Source organism: Centrocercus urophasianus, unplaced genomic scaffold (genome assembly GCF_019232065.1).
Source record: "Centrocercus urophasianus isolate 14NV4802_14NV808 unplaced genomic scaffold, USGS_Curo_1.0 seq_73, whole genome shotgun sequence".
NCBI classification, from domain to species: domain Eukaryota; kingdom Metazoa; phylum Chordata; class Aves; order Galliformes; family Phasianidae; genus Centrocercus; species Centrocercus urophasianus.
In genome coordinates this window covers 7,938,079-7,946,136 of record NW_024885344.1, presented here as the reverse complement: position 1 = coordinate 7,946,136, position 8,058 = coordinate 7,938,079, and positions in this window count along the sequence as shown.

Sequence of the window (8,058 nt, the reverse complement as noted above, 5' to 3'; positions counted from 1 at the left end):
GGGGGGGAGGGGAGGCTGGTGATGTTAGTTTTAGTGAAGTTAATTGCTTTCACAGAATCACAGAATCATAAAATCACAGAGGTAGGAAGGGACCTCAAGAGATCATCGAGTCTAATTTCCTTGCTAAAGCAGATTACCTATAACAGGTTACACAGATAGGTGTTCAGACCAGTTTTGAATATCTCCACAGAACAAGACTCCACATCCTCTCTGGGCAATCTGTTCTGGTGGTATTTATCATATCCTCTCACAGTCTTCTTTTTTCCAGGCTGAACAGACCCAGGTCACTCAATCTTTCCTCATATGACAGATTCTCCAGGCCCTTTACCATCTTTGTGACCCTGTGCTAAACTCCATCTAGAAGATCCCTGTCTTTTTTGAACTGCAGAGCCCAGAACTGTACACAGTATTCTAATTATCTGCCTCACCAAGGCAGAGTAGAGGAGACAGATCACCTCCCTCAACCTGTTGGCCACACCGTTTGTAATGCACTCTGGGATGCCACTGGCCTTGTGAGCCACAAGGGCACACTGCTGTCTCATGGCCAATCTGTTGCCCATCAGGACCCCCAGGTCCCTCTCTGCAGAGCTCATCTCCAGCAGGCCATCCTCTAACCTGTATTGAGGGGATGATTGCATGAGGTTATTCCTCTCCAAATACTTTTCAAATGCTTTAGGAGAAAATCAAAATTGTCTTAAGAGATTGTCTTAAGACCTTTAAAAAAGTGGTTTTTTGTTGTCTCAAATACCCTTCATTTAGAAAGCTTAAACAACAATAATAATAAATCAACAATAAAAATGAAAAGGTTTTCTAAAAATGATATATTGGTTTATTCAACCAACCCTTTTTTTTGTGGGGTATAGACAGCATAAAACTCTTCTGAAATTGATTATCCACCAAGATTTCAGAGGGAAATTGGAAAAATGCTCTCTCATTCAGGTGCCAATTACCGGTTTCTCTTGTACAACAGACATAAGAACCCTGACCTGTCATTACTGGGTGCAACATACACTGTATACTGTAAGGACACTGCACATAGTCTGTTTGGTATTGAAAACACCTCTCAGGCATATGAGATATATATATATATCACAACAGATTCCTCTCCACATTGATATAAACTCCTTTCTTAATGTAGCTCTTCCACATTACTAGCTTTTCTGAGGGGATGTTTCATGTGGCGAAGCACAGGGCATCAATGTGGACTCCAAGGCAGGTCAGTGCCTCCATGTACTTACTACAGCTGGTCCTGCTTGGGCAACACCTGGAGAAACTGTATTGCTGCTAGCAGAACTTGGTGACAAAGCCAACTGCACTAACCCAAAATAAGTGTAAGCAGATCCCCACAGCATTTAACAAAGAGTTGCAACAATATCTTCTGTTCTGGGTATGCTTGAAGCATACTCCAAATAAGACAATTAGTTTGATTATGCCTTTGTGAACACTGATATAAGTGCTACACTAGGACTTTGGGTCCTCTGAATGGAAGCTATTAGTTAAAGGAAAGAATATATGTTTTAAAAGATAAAAATATGTGTTAATCCCTGCACAGACAGAGTTCAGAACAGAAGCAGCTGAAAAGCTGAAGTAGTTTGTGTTTTCAAAGAACTATGGAGGCAGCATAGAATGGCTGTGAACAATAAGAAATGATGAAGTATGTCACACTTCATCTGTCAAAAGCAGGACACCATCCTACAGGCAATGTAGAGACAAAATTTTCTCTAGGAGAGGATTCTTTTTTAAATGAATAGCATCATCTTTGGATAAAGTTGTTTCTGCCTATACTGAAGATAGGGAGAGCCGAAGGGACGGGTTCAGAAGACCTTCTTTTAAATAGCTTCAGTTAACCAATATCCAAGCCAGCCCTGGAGTTTCAGCTTTTGTCAGATTTTATACATGTCGCTGTAACAGTTGTTCTAGTAACTGGTATTATAGTGGGAAGAAAATTCCTACTTAATGATTAATTAGGTACTTGTGCTTACACTTAAAGTCACAATCTCACAATGCTTCTGATCCAGATTGTGCAAAGCATGTAGTATTATTTAGAAATTGGAGGAAAGGCAAGAAATCCATTATGCAAAGTTGCAAACTGCATGAAAGAAGAGAACAAATTCAACAGTGATTCGGTCTACATCCCTCTGAAAGCGCATTTATTTGAAACAGCTGCTGCTGATGTCACAATGTTTAGCCTTACATGTCCTTGAGCACAGCAGGGCCACCTTCGAAGTTTCCCAAGAACATAGGAAAACAGTCTTCTTTCCTTGCTCTGGTTGCAGCAGTCATGGCTGGCACATGGTCTCTTCAGGTGAAGGGAGAAATACACTTTGTCCTTGGTGCTTCTGCTCGGTGCAACATGAGCTGGAAAAGGCTGAGCAGTGCTGCTCTGCTTATCATCTGACATCCCCAACACGTTAGGTCTTTCCATCACTCCCTATTAGTATGCATCTTACAGACTGTGCGAGGAATGTCACTTTGCAATAACATTACTTTATATGAACACAAACCCCAAATGAGACAAGCGTTACAAAGGAAGCCACTAATCTGATTGCAAGGGGCTAATCTGACAGAGCCCCAGAAGGTAAGGAATGTGTAGTTTCTATGCACTTTTTCTATTCCCTTCCTCCACTACTTCTCATTTTGTGCAGAAGGGACAAAAAATCTAGCAGACTGAGATTCCATTCTATATATGTGTCTGCTCTTCCTGTTACACTGGGCATAAGTTGTGACTGTGACAAATATAAGGCATGAATACACTGATAAAAATATCCACCCAGGTCTTCATTTGCCAGGATAAGCCCCAAGAATCTGGTTTAAAATCATTTTAGTTGCATGGGCTATTTCATGCTGTATTACCTTTTGCCTATTGTTCAAAGTTACCTTCTCTAAGGGTTTCATTTTTCATTAAGTTACTGGTCTAATCACGAAAAAGTAATTCCTCAGGGGGCCAGAAAGTGTTGATTATCTTCTAATGAGATGAAGTACTTCTCATCTCTAGGTCACTGCCTTGAAATCATCCTCAGTGGCTAAAAGTGGTCACAATCTGTTGATGACAAAATGTGTTAATGGTGGTGACTACTGCTGCTCCAAAGCAAAGCACTTAAAGAAGAACTGGGATAAAAATATAGAACTTCAGTAGGGAGCACTATATTTTCTACTTTTTACTTCTGTTGGTATTCACCAGGACAACAGTTCATGTGAAACATTTCAAACTTCACATTCAGCTCAGGTCAAATATGAGTCCAGCAACAACTTGTGAATACATCTCATCCATATATTAATCAGGAAATTGTATTAATGTGAAACCGATTTTTTTTTTTCAGTATCATACTCCTAGTGACATAAGTCAAAAAAACATTTGAAAATCAGAAATGAAAAAAATCAGTAAAAAGTAAAATTTTGCTTCATGCCATTCCATCATTTATTCATTGTTTTTTTTTGTATTTATTACTCATTTGGTATTATGACAAGTCAGTGGAAGTTAGATACCAAACAACATGCAGTTTCGAGAATATATTATTTCAGGATATTCCATTTTACTCGAAGTTATAGAAATATGGATTTGTTCAAATCTAAGCTAAACTAAAGACAAAACAAATTCCCTTGTTTTCCATGAAGTGGAACTTCCATATTTCAAGATCCGATATTTGCATATCTTCTTCATATTCATATACTCAGTTGTAGGCACAAATGAAAATACTATTCATTCTTATTTAAAAAAAAAAAAAAAAAGGCTAAAGACCAAGATTTTGACATTCAGGACATTGTACAAAAGCAAGTACAGAAGACGAAATATAAATAGCTACCTTCTCAGTATAAACATTTTTGCAAAATTTATATTAAAACTTGTATTACACATAACTGCACAGTGAGTGTGGTTTAAACAGAACGAAGAAAAGAAATAAATCTGTTATTTTAAATTTCAGGAAAGCACAGAAAAGCAATTATTTTTCCCAGCCTAGAGCACGGATGTTTGCTGTCCCACTCATGTGAGTGGAGGTGGCTGTCCTTCGTGCACAGAATACCTGCTGCTCCAGACTCCAGGCAGCAATGGACCCTACAAGGGCAAGAGGGACCTTGTAAGGCAAGAAGAATACTCCCCTCTCAGACTAGGAGCAAAATTCCCCACATCCCTCTCTTTCAGGAGCACAGCTCTGTGTATTGATCAGTACAATGCAGCTGTCCACCCACGTGGTTATTAATGGATAATAAACAGCTCAAGTCCCAACAAACATTATTTTTCTTAGCAAGCACCAGCCTGGAATCAATTAAATAGCAACAAGAAGGGCTCTAAGAAGTGCCATCAATTGTAAAAGTTATTACACTCTCAGGATGTTTCACTGTGAACTCCCACACAAAGCAATCAGATGTTGATTGCTGCTGTATCTTAATCTGGTGCATTCTGTAGGGTCATGGAGCCCGTTCAGCTTGCCTCCAGGAAGGAGAAAACCCTGTTTGCTGGCTAAAACGCCCCAGAATGTTGTGTACCTTCCAACAGAGGTGTGAGGAAATAGTATCCCATTTCACTGTTTAAAAAAAGCATCTTACTGTTGAGTGCACGTGAAAAACACAAAGGCACAATGGCAGAAAAGCACAGAACAAATTCACCTGGTTTTAAGGAAAGGCATGGAAAGAGCAGGATAGAAATAACATTTATGTGCTAGAAGAAATAAGATGAGTTCGTTGTGCTTTTTTTTTTTTTTCTTTTCCTCATGGTTGTTTTTCTTAATAGTAAGTTATTTTAAACAGTTCCAGCTATGTTCTATATTGTAAAGTAATTTTCAGCCTGCCTTTCTCATACTTCCCATACTGAGTTTGTAACAGTAAAGGAAAAGAGAAGTGTGACTGACTTCAGGTCACTCATCTACAGCAAGGGGAAGAAGCAAACAAGCATCTTCATCAGAAGTCAGCAATGCCAAACAGGCAATTTCCCCTGTGACCACATTTCTGTCTCAGGAAACCATTAGTCCAGAAGTTTCAGCAAGAATTCTAGGACAGAAAGGTAACAAAACATATCCAGTATGCCTTTATTTGTTTGTTTGTTTGTTTGTTTGTTTGTTTGTTTTTGCTATGAGGACAAAGAGGCAGTTATATCGAATGACATACAGAAATAAAAATCTGCTTAAAGGAAGTAAGAAGGATTTACATGATAGTTGGGCAAGGAGTTTGTGTAAATAGGTGCTGAGCACAGGTTCCCTGTGCAGTCATAGGACTGCATGTAGAGAAATAAATAGAGGGCTGGTAAAACACCCCTGGTGCCTAAATACTTATAGCTGCATTGAGAGAATGTCTCAGCCTGTCAAGTGATAAATAGGGTGGCTCAGTTCATCTCCAGTCTCAGCTGGGATTCAGAAACTCATGAGTGAATATATTTCTGTCTGTCTGCAGACCTGCCACGCAGGCTCTGCTGCCCACATGCAACAGGGCAGTATGACCCACCTAGACTTATCTTCCCCTTGGCCACAGCACACAGGCAGAGCGTGCTAGCCTATCTGCTGTGCCCAAAGGGATGCCGGGCTGCAATTCCCAGAGGTGTGGTGACTCTCTGCATATCATTACTACATCACTCCTACTTTTCATGAGCTACATAAATCAGTCCAGAATAGAAGAACAATTCCTCACACTGTGGATACAAGGTGCTAGGATGTTCAGATGGGTTAGCCTCTTCCAGTGGATGCCTAGATATTATTTGTTGGGGCAACAACCAGCACTGACTTTCACCCATGAAACCTTGTGGTTGGTTAGGTGTCTAAACTAACTCTATTAACCCAATAAGCAGAAGTGTTTTACACAGATCAATCACTTGAAAATATGTGCTGAGCCTTCTTGGACAGATAGGGAGGTAAACTAGGCTTTTCTAGAACTGGGCAACCATTCTTGTGCCACTAAGGCATTGTTTCATATCTGAGAAACAAGAAGCAAGCTGGAGCACAGTTGCATCTGTGAACACAAGATGGAAGAAAATCTTTTATTAAGTTTTCTCTTTCTCCACACTGCCTCACTGCCAGTTAGCAAGAAAAAAACAGCTCCTCCCAAGCAAGCCAGCTTTCAGGGCTCTCTCTCTAAGACACCTGGCTCTTTACAAAGGGAGATCTTTAGGACCAAAGGGAAGATTTGATATTGCAGCTCCCAGCTCCTTTTGGAGTTCTAACCCAAGAATTACCTAATGAAATTATTACAGCACCAGCATTAAAAAAAAAAAAAAAATAAAAAAAAAAAAAAAAAGTAAAATAAATAAATTCTAAAAATTCCCAGTTACACTTGCTTTCACTGCTCCAAGAAGGCAGTATACTCCTCACAACACATTAATCATTACAAATGTGTCTGACTCTGCAGATTATTGTTGCCTGCTGGTTAATCAGAGGGAATTACAATGATAAATCATTTTTGTGGAGGAGGTTTACAGGCAGCTCTCCCAGCTGGGGACCCCAAGCTGCTGCCCAGGATGCTCAACCACCTGTCCTCCGCATCAGGCTCTTCAGATCAGATCCAAGAGGAGTTCTTCTCTCCAGTCCTAAAAGAGTGATATTAAATATGCAGCTTTATAACTTGATTTCCCAGCTGACTGTGATCATAAAGGAGGCTATTAAGGATTACATGCAAAAACTGGCCTGGTATCTGAGATGACAAATCAACACAGGCATCAACACTCAGCTCTTTTTATTTATAAAATGTAAGCTCTCGAGCTCACCTGAACATCTTCAGGTCTCCCACCCTTCCTCTGACTTCTCCCAACCTTCAGATTTCACCTCAGAGAAAGATTTGACAACAACCCATTACTTTGTGACAAAGACTTCGGGAGTCATGGAGATGCCAGTACTGATGCTTTCATTATGCCAAAAGGCTACATTTGAATGTGAACACATGACCTTCTAGAAAGCAACCTTACCCAAATTATGTTTCTGGGTTCATTTTATCCTTGTCCACCTTTAAGTATACATGAAATGGGATAACAAAACCACAGGAGGTATTTTCTCTACCCTTTATCTCTTCTAAAGTCACAGCATGAAAAACTTCTGAAATAATGAGATTAGGTGATTACTATGGTCTTCTAGCTGAGACGTGTTTGTTTAGATGACATTATTTATTTTAGAAATAAAACAACATTTTGGGCAGAGGCTTGGATAATCTGAAGCATGTACTGATCCTTCTTTGAAGCTTAAGCAATTTGTAAGCATTGAATTTTACACTAAATGAGAGAATGTTCAAAGGAAATATATTTTTAAAATAGGATTAGATTCATGACGTGTTAAGAAAGTGTAGGGGTTACTGCTCCAGAATGCCAACTCTTTCCGTAACCCTTCACTTTCACTTTTTGGGGAAAGTTTTCATCCAAATTTAACTTTATCCAGCAGTGAGGCACATATGTGAAACAGGTGATACTTATGTCATGGTTACAGTCTGGCTTGGCCTGGTTCTATAACTAATGAGGTGCAGGGACCCACAGACCCATGCCCCAAGGAAGGGGGAAGGGTAAAGATAGGGAGATGGGCATAAAAAACATTACAGTGGCAACAAGCTAAGGGAGAAACCTAATTTACTAAATATGATAGCAGAATGCAAGATGCTACAATATAATACAATATAATAGGAATTGAACCTATTAAATCAAATAAAATGAGAGAGGGTACAAAAACTGGAGGCCTTGCTGTACTGCTGAAGGTGAGATGGCTAGGGAGCATTCACCACAGAGACAAGCAAAAAGAAGAAAGACAGTCATGTGATTCCTGAGGAGCTTTATCTTTCACTCTGAACAGAAAATGGAAATGCAACAGTGAAGTTTTCTGGGAGCTGTAATTGTTCTGTTTTGGGAAGTATCAACAGAAATATCAAGAATTCATGGGACTGCAGCATTAAATCTTTAATTCCCAGTGCACTGCATGATGTTACGATGTGGAGTACCAGTATCATAAATCATAAAACCATGATAACTTATTTGCTCTGCATTTATCCAGTTCAATACTCTGTATTAAACAACAATCCATGCAAACAATAACCTTTTTTTTTTTTTTTTTTTTTTTTTTTTTTTTTGTATCATCTCAGTTTCTCTCCAAAATTAAA